Raw genomic sequence first — 14,097 nt, 5'->3', positions numbered from 1 at the left:
AACTTTTTTTTTTCTTTTTTAGACAAGGCCCCAAATAAACGCCAAAAAAGCCCATGAGTTTTCAATTGACTTGTCTTAAATCGAGGACAAAGTGCCTTCTTTTGAAAATCCCCCCCCCCCCGGCCGTCAATTCAACCTTTGAAAATCCAAAGGTATGGGGGAAATGGTTCTGCAGGTTTTCAGGGAGGGCGAGACAGAAACTCAGTGGGCCCTGCAGGTAACCTCTGAGCCCAATTCTGCCCCTGTCCCTGTTTAAGCAACACCATCACAGGACCTTGTAATTTTAGATGGGGGACATTCCCAGTTCTCCCTGGGGGTGCCAGGGGTGGAACATTGGGCCTTCTGCATGCAAAGCGGATTTTCTTACCACTGAGCTTAGCCAAAAATATTTAAAATGCCACCAGCCAGCTTTTGCTACTAAATGAAGACAAAGAAGGACTGAAGGTATCTTGTTCTAGGAAAATCCTTGGGCTCACTTGTACACAAAGTTATGTTGTTGTTGTTGTTGTTGATGTTGTTTAGTCGTGTCCGGCTCTTTGTGACCCCCTGGACCAGAGCACGCCAGGCACTCCTGTCTTCCACTGCCTCCCGCAGTTTGGTCAAACTCATGCTGGTAGCTTCGAGAACACTGTCCAACCATCTCGTCCTCTGTCGTCCCCTTCTCCTTGTGCCCTCCATCTTTCCCAACATCAGGGTCTTTTCCAGGGAGTCTTCTCTTCTCCTGAGGTGGCCAAAGTACTGGAGCCTCAGCTTCAGGATCTGTCCTTCCAGTGAGCACTCAGGGCTGATTTCCTCCAGAATGGAGAGGTTTGGTCTTCTTGCAGCCCATTCAAAAGCATCAATTCTTTGAAGATCAGCCTTCTTGATGGTCCAGCTCTCGCTTCCATACATCACTACTGGGAAAACCATAGCTTTAACTATATGGACTTTGTCGACAAGGTGATGTCGCTGCTTTTTAAGATGCTGTCCAGCTTTTTCATTGCTTTTCTCCCAAGGAGCAGGCGTTTTTTAATTTCGTGACTGGAATCCCTCCCTGCCTCTGAATCCAGGGGGGGGGGGTCTTTTAATGGGGGAGAGGAGGGGGGCTGGTGTTTGAAGCGGGGCTTGGCTGTTGGGGGGCGTAGCTCAGCAATGCAGCAGTTGCTCTGCATGCAGAAGGACCCCGGTTGAGTGCTTGGCCTGCAGAAGGAGACCCTCCCCCTCCCTGCCGCCCCCCGTGAGACTCCCCGTGAGGAGGAGAGGCAGTTGGGGGGCGGGGGCCGGGTCCCCATGGAGCCCCCAGAGCAGGAGGCCAGAGGCAGCGCCGTCCCGTCTCCTTCCCCTCCGGACACAGGGAGGGGCTGCTCTAAATTCGTAGCTCTAGGGATGCGCGCGTCTCAAAAGGAACCGGAAGTGTCGCCGCGAAAGGCGCCGGAAGTTCCCAGACCCGGAAGGGGTCATACAGGATTTCCCTGAATTCCACCATTGCCATACAGGATTTCCCTGAATTCCACCATTTGCTAGCCAAGCCCAAACCCAAAAGTCCCACTGAGATGATGATTGATAATATTGTCATTTATCCATTTTGGACCCCTAAGTAGTAGCAATTGCAAGGACATTGTGCTGCTCTCCTCTGTACAGTTCCACCCCTATTTCAGACCTTGTGGCCGATTTAAATGTTTAGCTGCTGATAACATGGCAACGTTTAGCAGGTGATATTGTGAGGTTTAGCTGGTAATAAACCACAAGTGATATTGTGAGTTTTGGTAATAATAACATTACGATCTTTATCTGCTAATAGCCCTGCAACATTTAGCAGGTGATATTGTGAGGTTTAGCTGGTGAGAACATTAAAGCGCACAGCAGGTAAGTTATCGCAGTGTTGAAAAGCAGGTGTTGCCTAGCCCTTGCACACACTGTGATTCGTAACATATTGCCAGCTCAGTATTAGGAAACAGTTATCACGATGTAAACTTCAAGCCAGTCTTGGGCAATATACCAATATATCACCCAGCTCTAATCATGACCTATATTTTTGACCCAGTGTACCATTGCTGATTTTACCAGTTTGTCCCCAGGAATCCCTGGGGTCATGGGGCGCCTGGCTGGGTCCCTTTTGGGAACGGAGAGAGGGAGTCCATGGAAGGGTTAAAGGAAGGGGAGGAGCCTCGACAGAGACCCCTCCCCTTCCAGCACCCCTGACCCCCACCCCCATCACCCAGCCTCCCTGCCTAGGGTCTTGGCTGTCCCAGATCATCATGGGTTTTTTTAAATTAATTAGAAATAAGGCTTTTAAAATTAATTGAGAAATGGAAGAAAGAAGAAAAGGAAAATAAATAGCAGGAATAAAGAAATTATTAAGTTAAGGTTGAGAAAAATGATAAGAACTTGTTGAGCAGAGAACACAAACTGGAATGCAAGAAGGGGAGGGGGGAGGAGGTCTGAGAAATAAGGTGAAAGAAGATAAAGTTCTTTAAATATGTGTTTTTTTAATTTTTTTTCCTTTTTTGGATATTTTTTGTGTTTTTTAATTTTTGCTTTTTGTTTTGTTATTATATGGAAAATTTCAATAAATATTATAAAAATAATAAAAAAGAGGAGCCTCAACAGAGACCCCTCCCCTTCCATCACATCTTATTCCCCTTCTCCCCCCCTTCCCTGATGACACTACCAGGTTATCTGCATTCACTAGGACTCATCTCCATACTTTGGATTGTCCTGAATTCCACCATTTGGTAGCCTAGCCCAAACCCAAAAGTCCTGCTAGGATGCATCTTGGCTTCCCTGCTGATGAAACTGAGTGTGTGAGGATTGATAATATTTTCATTTATCCGTTTCAGACCCCTAAATAGTAGTAGCACCTGCCAGGACATTGTCCTGTTCGCCTCTGTATAGTTCCAGCCTTATTTCAGACATTGTGGTAGATTGCAATCAGAGTGGATTTGATATAAATCAAATTGATTTCAATCACAATTTACAGTAAATCACTAGTCAGTATGATTCTATTTAAATCAAAAATTTCTGATTTGGTTACACTATTAGAAATACATAGACAGATAATTATGAAATCAGTCTGAGGTTTAATAAGTTAACTGTCTATATTTGGACAACAGTTCTGCTGTAATTTATTGGAAGGAGAAAAATAATAATTTCCTTAGTAACAACTTAAACAATTTATTTAACTAAAACAATAATATGATAGCATGTTGGTAAAAATATTTTTTTAAAATAAAAAACAACAACCAAACAGGCTGAGTTTTAGCGCACATGAAAAAAATCTGATTAAAAAAAACTGATTTAAATAAAAAAATATATTTTTTAAAAAAATCATTGATTGTATCCACCCTGATTGCAATCTTTAGCTGCTGATAACATGGCAATGTTTAGCAGGTCATATTGTGAGGTTTAGCTGGTGAGAACATTGCAAATGTTAGCTGACGAGTTATCACGATATTGAAAATCACATATTTCCTAGTCCTTATACACATTGGATTTGCGATATAATGTCAGCTCAAATATTGGGAAACAGTTGGCACATTAACATCAAGCCCAGCTCTAATTATGACCTAAATTTCTGGCCCAGTGTATCATTGCAGATTTTACCAGTTTTATTTTGTTTCCCATTCTAATAGTATCTCATACATTTTGGAAAGTTTTTTTTTTAAAAATTGTTCAGCAGTACCTAAGAGACCAACTAAGTTTGTTCTGGGGATAAGCTTTCGTGTGCATGCACACTTCTTCAGATTGGACAATTTTCTACCTGAAATTTGGGAAACACTTTCTCTTTCCTCGCAATAATATCTCTTTCAAACTGTGAACTTTCATTTTTGTATTTTTGTATTTTTGTTATTTTCTTTCTTTCTTTTTTCTTTTTATTGTATTACTATTGAAAACTTTAATAAATATTCTTTAAAAAAAAAGATAATGTTAGTGATTTCTAACTCTTATTTCTATTTTTTTAAATGATATTTATTAAGAGTTTTTCATTTACAATAAAGAAAGAATGAACAAAACATTACATATAACATATTTTCTTATCACTTCTGGACTTCCTCACATCTCCCGCTCCTACGTTCTAGTTTAATAAACTTAAAACAACAATTTATTCCCTTATCTCCATCCTTACTGTCGAATTTCGAATATGTTTCAAATTTTAGATACATTTATTCCAATCCTTACAAAAGAAAGTTAAATTTAACCTAATAGTTATCTAAAAAAAGAGATTTTTCATCTTATATTTAAATTATCTTCATGATTTGCTTCATCTATTTTAATGGTGCCAATTTGTCTAAAATCAAGCATCCTGCTTAACATTCATACAGTTTACAATATTTTTGCAAATAAAACTTAATTTTTTTCCAGTCCTCTTCTACGGTTTCTTCTCCCAGGTCTCAGATTCTGCCAGTCATCTCAACCAATTCCATGTAATTCATCAGTTGCATCTGCCATTCTTCCAGTGTGGGTAGATCTTGGGTTTTCCAGTACTTGGCAATAAGTATCCTTGCTGCTGTTGTTGCATACATGAAAAAAGTTTGATCCTTCTTTAACACCCCTTGGCCGACAATACCCAAAAGGAAGGCCTCTGGTTTCTTAAGGAAGGTATACTTAAATACCTTTTTCAGCTCGTTATATATCATTTCCCAGAAGGCCTTCACTTTAGGGCAGGTCCACCAAAGGTGAAAGAACGTTCCTTCATTTTCCTTACATTTCCAATACTTATTATCAGACAAGTGGTATATTTTTGCAAGTTTGACTGGGGTCATGTACCATCTATATATCATTTTCATTACATTTTCTTTCAAAGCATTACATGCAGTGAAATTCAACCCAATAGTCCACAACTTTTCCCAGTCCTCAAACATAATATTATACCCAATGTCCTGTGCCCACTTTATCATAGCCGATTTAACCATTTCATCTTGTGTGTTCCATTTTAACAGCAAGTTGTACATTCTTGAAAGTACCTTGGTCTTAGGCTCTAACAGTTCCGTTTCTAATTTTGATTTTTCCACCTGGAATCCTAGTTTTTTATCAAGTTTAAAAACTTCTTTAATCTGGGCATAGTGTAACCAATCTCGCACTTTGTCTTTCATTTTCTCCTGACTCTGCAATTTCTAATTGTCTCCATCTTTTTCTAATATTTCCCAATACTTCGGCCATTTGGCCTCCATATTGAGTCTTTTTCGGGCCTTAGCTTCCAATGGTGAAAGCCACCTTGGAGTTTTATTTTCCAATAAGTCTTTGTATTTTGTCCAGGCATTAAACACTGCTTTTCTGACAATATGGTTCTTAAAAGCCTTATGAATCTTAGCCTTATCATACCATAGATATGCATGCCAACCAAACGCATTGTTAAAACCTTCCAAATCCAATACATCAGTGTCCTCCAGAAGTAGCCAGTCTTTTAACCAGCAGAAAGCTGCTGCTTCATAGTACAGCCTTAAGTCTGGCAGGGCAAAGCCCCCTCTCTCTTTCGCATCAGTTAGTATCTCAAATTTAATTCTGGGCTTTTTTCCCTGCCAGACAAATTTGGAAATATCTCTCTGCCACTTCTGGAAGCATTCTGTTTTATCCACAATCTGTAATGTTTGAAACAAAAACAACATTTTTGGCAATACATTCATCTTTACAGCGGCGATTCGGCCTAACAAAGAAAGTTTCAATCTTGTCCAGCTTTCTAGATCTCTTAATTTCTGACCAACATTTCTCATAGTTATCCTTAAATAGATTTAGATTTTTTGATGTTATATTTACCCCTAGGTATTTTACTTTTTTCACAACATTTAACTCTGTCTCTTTCTGAAACCATTCTGACTCTGTATCTGTCAAGTTTTTTCCCAATACTTTAGTTTTCTGTTTGTTTAATTTGAATCCCGCCACCCGGCCAAATTCTTGAATCAATTGTAATGTTTTTTTCGTACTAGGCTCTGGCTTCTGTAGGGTCAAAACTAGGTCATCTGCAAACACTTTCAATTTGTATTGTTTCGCTCCGACCTGAATTCCTTCAACCATCCGGTCCCCCCTAATCATGTTCAAGAGCACCTCCAGGACCGAGATAAATAACAATGGAGAGATAGGGCAGCCTTGTCGTGTTCCTTTTTCAATTTTAAACTCTTCCGTAATCACATTGTTAACTATCAATTTAGCCTTTTGTTCTGAATAGATTGCCTCTATCCCATTTTCAAACCCCCGTCCCACTCCCACTCCTTCCAGATTTTTCTTCATAAATTTCCAAGAGATGTTGTCGAAGGCCTTCTCCGCATCTATAAAAATTAATACTGCTTTTGTATTAATGTTTGTTTGTAAAAGTTCCAAAATGTCAATAATATTCCTTGTATTAGCAAACAAATGTCTGCCAGGGAGAAAGCCTGCCTGATCCTTATGAATTACTTCATTTAGCACTTTCTTAAATCTAGTTGCTAGAATGTCTGCAAATATTTTGTAATCCACATTTAAAAGCGAGATGGGGCGGTAGTTTTTAAGTTGTGTCTTTTCAGTTTCTGATTTTGGTATCAATGTGATAAAGGCTTCTTTCCACGTTTCCGGCGCCTTCTTCCCTTCCAAAATTCCATTGCTGACCTCCATCAATGGTTGTATCAAGTAGTCTCTCAGTATCTTGTAGTCTTTGGAGGTGAGCCCATCTGGCCCTGGAGATTTGCCCAGTTGCATGTTCTGAATGGCTTGTTCCATCTCTTGTCGTGTTATTTTGCTTTTCAGGATTGATCTATTTTCTTGTGACAATTTTGGCAGCCCATTCTTTATCAGAAATTGTTCTATCTGTGCCTCATCTTGTGGGCCTTGAGTGTATAGTTGTTTAAAATACCTCTGAAAGCACTTTCTAATCTCCGTGGGGTTCTGAACATTTTCCCCTTCAATCTCTAAGTTGGTAACTGTATTCATTTTCTGTCTCTTCTTCAACTGCCATGCTAGCAGTTTCCCACATTTATTTGCCGATTCAAATGTTTTTTGTTTCATTAATTTAATTCTCCACTCTATTTCCTGGTTCATCAATTTAGAATATTGTGCTTGGTATAATTTAATTTCTCTCAGAATCTGCTGTGACTTCGGGTTTGATCTTAATTTCTTCTCCAGTTCTTTAATTTTCTCCAAGATCTTGTCTTTTTTCTCATTTTGTGTCCTTTTTTTTACAGCATTCTGTTGTATCAAGAGCCCCCTCATCACCGCTTTGCTTGCGTCCCAGATAGTTGTTTTTTCCACTGTGGTGTTCAAGTTTATCTCAAAGTAGTCCTTCAAAACTTTTTGGGCTTTTTTGACAATCTCCTGATCTCTGAACAAGTTGTCATTCATCTTCCACCTAAAGGAGTCGGATGGTAGTAGTGTCATATCCATCTTTACGGCATTATGGTCGGAGCAGGTTTTTGGGCAGATTTCCACCTTTCTGGTCTTCGGTGCCAGGCCTCTAGATAGCCATATTTGGTCGATTCTTGTCCATGTCAGCTGGGCTTCAGAAAAGAATGTTCCTTCTCTTCCCAAGGGGTTTTTTGTCCTCCAAATGTCAATCAAGTCCATATTGTCAGTCAGTTCAAAAAAAGTCTTAGGTAGTCTGCCATCTTTTGATATATTTTGGTTCTGTGACTTATCCATGTTGGTTGATACCACACCATTCATATCTCCCATCATAATGATGTTATCATAGTCCAGATAGTCCAGGACACTCTCATGCAACTTCTTGTAAAATTCTGATTTCCCCTCATTCGGTGCATAAATTCCTAATATCAAAAACTTCTCTCCTTGATGTTGTATCTCAATTGCCACAATTCTTCCTTGTTCATCTTTGAATAAGAGTTTAGGTGCCAGGCTCTCCTTTGCATAAATCACCACTCCTCTCTTCTTTACTTTATCCGAAGAAATAAATTCTTGGCCTAGTCTTTTGTTAATTAACACTTTCCTATGGAGCCTAGTCACGTGTGTTTCTTGCAAACAAATAATGTCCAATTGTTCCTTTTTTAATATATGAAATATCTTCCTCCTTTTTTCTGGGGAGTTGCAACCATGAATGTTCCAACTCAAAAGTTGCAGAGACATCCTGGATAAATCTGTTATTGTTCTGGTGGTGGTGTCTTTTTTTCCGGATCTCCAGGTTCTAGGGGTGAAGGTACAGCCGATGCTCCAGGCCCAAAGGATGTTTCAATTCCTTTCTGAAGGTCCTCTCCGTAAGCAGTCAGAAATTTATCTCTGTCCTCAAGTGTTTTGATTTTAACCTTCTTCCCTCTGAAGGTGAAAGATAGTCCCTGGGGAAATTCCCACCTAAAGATGATTGAATTACTCCTTAGCAATCTAACCAGTTCAAGGTAGGCGGATCTAAGATCCAACAGTTGTTTCGGGATATCTTTGTAAATTTCAGCCCTTTTATCCAAAATATCCAGTGACTTTTCGTAGTGTAAGCCTAATATCTTATCCCTTTCCTCCTTCGATCTCAGAATTATCAAACAGTCTCTGGGCTTATCTTTCTTTGCAAATTTTCCAAGTCTAAAAGCCGATACAATTTTAAAGTCCTTTTCCTCCTGGATAGGCCAAAACTTGGAGAATTCTTTGGTCAGGAACTCAGCTAAGTTGCCTTCTTCAACTTCTGGTATTGCCCTTAATCTTAAATTACTTTCCCGATTCCGCAATTCTAACATAGACAAATACGTCTGGTGCCCTTCAACTTGTTTGCAGAATGGTTTTACCTCTTGTTCTAAATTTTCAACTTTTTGGCTAGTTGCCTCAGCCAATTTACGATTTTCTATAGTGGCCTCAGTTAACTGTCCTATTGCTTGTACATTCTGTGCCACTTGCCCAGTTATTTTATTTAGGCAAGCTGTATTTTGATCAATTTTAGCTGTTTGTTCATCAGCTTTCTTATCCAAAGATTCCACTCTCTTGTCCAAAGATTCCAATTTTTCATATATTTTCTCTAAAATTGAAGCAGTTGCTCCTGTAGCCATATCTTCCAATTGTAGCTGCTCTGTTCCTTCTTCCAACGGCAGCACAGGCACACTTTCTTCTCCCCCTGCTGAGGGCAAAGTAGGTACAGAGGATCTGCGTGTCTGTAGGGCTGAGGTTAAGGTTGTTTGTCTAGTTCTTGGTCCTCTTCTTCTTGTACTGCTCATTCCAAGTTTATCTCTGAGTCAAGGTCAAATTCGGATGTTCCCATGGGAATACAGCAGCCCCAGAGCACCGTCAAATAGGAGGAAAGGAAAGAGAAATAAAATAGTGTCACTGCTGTAAGTCCAAAGTCCTCTAGAGGGGGCTTAAAATTTCTTAATGAGAGAAGCCGGATCGAAAATAAAAGTAAACAGAATAATAAAATAATCAGTTTATCCAAAGATAATCAGTTTATCCAAAGACCTTCCGTGGCTAAAATTTAGCAGAGTTGGTGTTAACAGTGTTGCGATGATTCTGACAAGTACCAGCTGGTGTTTCAAAGTAGCAAGTACAAATACCCTCAGATTGTTGCAAGTCCAGTTTTAAAGTAACTAAGTCTGCAAACTGACAGCTCTGTTCCTGGCAGCCCAAGTATCTGGGCTTCGCAATCAATAATTTGTAATCCAAAAGAAGAGGATAAACACAGTCCATATAAAGGATAAATCATGTAGATAAATTGTACCTTCAATGGATGCTCAAAACAATCTATTTAAAAGCCTCTTTAACGACTCCACCTCCAGCTCTTTTGCTTTGAAGTTTAAATAGCAGCGGAAGACGGACTTCCTGTTCTCCTCGCTCCGCTTTTAGCCAAATTTCCTCAATTTTAAGTTCAAATTGTAAGAGTCCTTTCTTACTCACGGGTTGTAGCTTTCTAATTCGAAAATTTCCAGGAAGAAAGGTCAGCGCTCACCGACAGCAGCTGCGCAGCTTCGTTCCGCAGAATAGTGATTGACTCACAGCGCCGCGACCCCCTCCACGATCGGAGGCTCCTTACGGGGTCTCCTCTCCGTTTCAGGGGCCGCTTCTGGCACCCGCTGAGTCCCACGTCCTCAGGCTCTTGCTGCCTGAGGTTTTTCGGTGCGGGTCTCCGCTTTGCCGTAGCGGACGACCCGTTTCTGCGGAGCTTCCTCCTCAGCAAGTAAGGAGGACCGCCATTGTCGTTCGCGCCGCCTCCGGAAGTCCTCCAAACTGTGAACTTTCAGTCCAAAAACCTCTCCCTTTATCTTGTCCAAACAAGATGATTTGATGGTATTGAAACCAATCCGCCACCACACCTCCCACCTCATCCTGTTTGTTGTGATGTGGGGTTTGTGATTTCAGCTCTCTTGACATAATATGCTGGAGACAGTTCTCTAGTAACACTTCTTTATTAAAGCAACAAGACTAAGACCTGAGGAGGGGAGAGCTACATTTATAGGGACAGTGAACTAGCTAGAAAGGATACATGTTGGAGGGAACAATATCAGGCAATCACAGTCCTGCCTTTTGGAGGAAACCAATAAGACAGAGGATCCAAATACAGCAGCTTAAATGAACCAATAGTAGCTGTACCCTCTGGAACCAAAAGGCAGTTACTTTACCCTAATGCAAATACAGACAATAATAATACAGATATAAAATCCTTTGACTCAATACACAACACTGTTTATTCAGTTTCATTTCTTCTTCCGAAAAGTCAAAAAGATCTCTGTAAGTTGCCCATTGCTTCTTCCGTATTGCATTTTTTAAAAAGCTGTTGCTTTTGTGGGTGGAAGCCAAAGAGGTGTTTTTCTTTCCAGCAGATTATTATATTTATCCCATACCCTGATTCATAGAGCTCTTGTGTGTTTTAGTTTTATCCTGCCATAAATAAGCGTGCCAACCAAACATATTCTTACAACCTTTGTTCTAAGAAAAAGCCTGCTCCTTTCCCCTTATGGGGTATCCAAGAGCCCATATAGTCCTTAAGTGGGTTCCATATAGGTAGGAGAAAATAACAGAGGCCAACCAGAGTATATGGGAAGCAAAGCGGCTAGTAAGCCTGATCTTTATTACCCTGTTGCAACAGTGTCCCCCCCTCACCACAACCAGGAGGGAGGTGTGCAAGGCCTTATATAGTCTTTTGAAATTGCCCACCCAAGACCACCCCCCCAAATATACAGAAGGAGACCGTCTACAGCAGGAATAGATCACAGAAGGCGGTCTACAGCAGAAAACCTGTCCCCAAGGATACCTGTTAATGGTCACTAACTTCATTACCTGGGCAGCCTGGCCATTCTTTTGTGATGGCAAATACTTTAGTTCCTGAATCCAGGTCACAGGCCCACCCTGTTCATCCCTCCTTAAGGCGGTATTTGTAAGCACAAAGACAATGAGAAGGCTTCCATTTGCCTCCTTTACCGCAGAGGAATATTTGAGTACGTTTCTGGGCACAATTCAAAGTGTTGGTGCTGACCTTTCAAGCCCTAAACGGCCTCAGTCCTGTATACCTGAAGGAGCGTCTCCACCCCCATCATTCAGCACGGACACTGAGGTCCAGCTCCAAGGGCCTTTTGGCGGTTCCCTCCCTGTGAGAAGTGAGGTTACAGGGGACCAGACAGAGGGCCTTCTGGGTAGTGGTGCTCGCCCTGTGGAATGCCCTCCCATCAGATGTCAAGGAAATAAGCAGCTATCTTATTTTTAAGACACCTGAAGGCAGCCCTGTTTAGGGAAGTTCTTAATATTTAATGCTTTACTGTTTTTAACACTCGATTGGGAACCGCCCAGAGTGGCTGAGGAAACTCAGCCAGATGGGCAGGGTATAAATAATCAATTATTATCGCTATTATTATTAGTCTGTGGTGCTCAATGTTAGGTATAGCAAATACTAGGATTTAATTGGAAGTTGTGTGTTATAGCAGGGAAATGCCCAGGCTTCAGCATACAGGCAACTCTCCGCAAGCCGTGGGAGCCCAGCGTGGGCTCCTACGGCTTGTGGAGATCTGCGTGAAGCCTGGAGAGCGAGAGCGACCCTTCTCGCTTTCCAGGCTTCAGCGAAAGCCTGCATTCGCCCCATAGGACGCACACACATTTCCCCTTCATTTTTGGAGGGGGAAATGTGCGTCCTTGTCAGTGTTTGTAAAAAGCAAAAAAAAGAAGGAAAGGGTTCTGACCTCCCTTTGTCTCCTCAGTCTCCTTGTCGGCACAAAAAGAGTCCACGAGAATATCCTTGCAGAGTTTCCCCACAAGGGCCATCGTGTCCAACCCCCTGCCACTTTTAGAAGCCACAGGCTTCCTCTTAGATTTGGCCATTTTACATTTTACATACATTGCATTTTACATACATTGCAATCTAGGAAACAATTACAGCTATTTACTTTTAGGTTCTTGCACACCTTTTGCATCTCTGAAAGCCCACGGAAATTGGCGTGACCCAGTTTTCTGTGCAGTTCATGTACACACCCCTTATGAACTGGTAAATTTTCCTGAACCACCTGAGCTGCTTTAACAGGCTTGTCCTGCATTACATATAACCCATTCTCCATCTTTGCATGGCCACATACCTGAGTTCCATTCTTTATCAGACAGCCATATAACCCATTCTCCATCTTTGCATGGCCATATAACCCATTCTCCATCTTTGCATGGCCACATACCTGAGTTCCATTCTTTATCAGACAGCCATCCTGCGTGAACTTAACACTATACCCTGCATTAATCTTACAGACAGCAAACAATAGTCCAAACTGCTGACAAACAGAGTCTCTGGTAGAGTAGTGTTCAAGAACTACAGGAAACATGTTCCCTGGCCATCAATCTTGCTTCTACGACCATCAGCAAGATAGATTGAGTCTTTTCCATCAGCTGGCTTCCCCAGGGTCTTAAAGTCCTCCTGACGGTTGCAGATAATCCTGCTGCTCCCAGAGTCCAGCAACCATGTTCCTCGAGGTATCTTCCTCTCCTCTTGAGAAAATGCAGAAACAAACTGAGCAGAACGTGTGTTCTTCTTCCCTGAAGAGAACCCCTTCTGCTTACGTTTCTGCGTTGATTGCTGTCTCTGCTCCATGTCGTCTCCTGGAAGTCTTGCCCTGCATTGACGTTGGAGATGCCCGGGTTGGTTGCATCTATAGCACCTCCTCACCGCCATGGCCAAGTCCAAACCTTGGCGTTGCTCCATTGGCAGATTCTGCTGCTGGCCCCCTCGACTGTAACTCCTCCGCTCTTGGAGTTCAGCCTGTTTATCTGACCTTCTTTCTGCTTCTTCGGTCAATCTGCCAACCACATACTCAAGGGTCAGATCTTGGGGACGCATACTCTCCATGCTGTTAATCACGGGCAACCAGCTTTCAGGCAAACTTAAAAGGATAATGTAGGTTTGGTCAGTCTCATCATAACGCTTACCTCTCTGCTGTAGTTGAAGAAACAGAGATTTCAGCGTTTGAAGATGAGTTGCCAAACTCTCACCTTCCTTCATAACAGTCCTGAACAGCCTTCTGGTCAGAGAAATGATAGTTCCGGCAGTTTCTCTGACATGCATTGCCCTTAATAAATTCCAGCACTCAAACGCTATTTTCTCAGCAGAGTACCGTCTCAAAACCTCAGTTTCAACACAGTCCCATAGTCCATCTCTCCTTAACAACTGCTGCATTTTAATTGACCAACTCAGCCAGTTGTTTTCTGAGAGAAGTTCAAAAGGGATGCCTCCCCCAATATTTACAACTTGGGAAGGCTGGAAATCTGCCATCTCTGCTGGTGCTTGCTGAGCCCCTTCTGTGGGGCCTCCAGCAATCTCTCCTGACTCTTTCTTTAGAGTCCAACTGGATGGTCCTGGCTGGCACTCACCGGCTTCTAGCTGCTGCCTCTTGACCCTCAGGTCCCGTCTGGCTCTGCAACTGGTGTAGCCGCTCTGTGAGTCGCCTACTGTGGTCCTCTAGCAGTTCAAACTGTTCCAGTAGCCGACACTGAGTGCTTTGCTGATCCTCAGATCCTAGCCGCTCCAGCGTCACTGCAGACAGTTACAGCTTGCCACCAACTGCTCCAACGCACAGTCACTGGCTTCGTACACCACCAGGACTCACCAGCTCCCTGCTGAGCTGCGGTCAGTCGTTTTGCACTCTGCAGATGCTCAGAAACACTGGGCCCATAACCTGTCAGTGTTTGTAAAAAGCAAAAAAAAGAAGGAAAGGGTTCTGACCTCCCTTTGTCTCCTCAGTCTCCATGTCGGCACAAAAA

General features: G+C 42.0%; 2 protein-coding genes across 5 annotated transcripts in view; both read left to right on the top strand.

Moving 5' to 3' along the window:
* Nucleotides 1-14,097, top strand: part of LOC309334669 (uncharacterized protein) — a 96,579-nt gene that overhangs the window by 25,215 nt on the left and 57,267 nt on the right. Inside the window, exon 1 of one of the 4 annotated variants that reach the window (XM_081849191.1) lies at nucleotides 11,955-11,999. The exons of the other annotated variants lie outside the window; for them this stretch is intronic. The gene's annotated coding sequence lies outside the window, so the exon portion shown is untranslated. Of the gene's footprint in view, nucleotides 1-11,954; nucleotides 12,000-14,097 lie in introns of those variants that run through there. 4 annotated transcript variants of the gene reach the window in all.
* The window catches only part of LOC309334734 (uncharacterized protein), an 81,139-nt gene continuing 69,973 nt past the window's right edge, over nucleotides 2,932-14,097 (top strand). The window contains exon 1 of the mRNA XM_081849346.1: nucleotides 2,932-2,958. The gene's annotated coding sequence lies outside the window, so the exon portion shown is untranslated. The remainder of the gene's footprint in view (nucleotides 2,959-14,097) is intronic.

Source organism: Podarcis erhardii, assembly GCF_964252035.2.
Source record: "Podarcis erhardii genome assembly, chromosome: 2".
NCBI classification, from domain to species: domain Eukaryota; kingdom Metazoa; phylum Chordata; class Lepidosauria; order Squamata; family Lacertidae; genus Podarcis; species Podarcis erhardii.
This window is presented reverse-complemented; position numbering and strand designations above follow the sequence as displayed.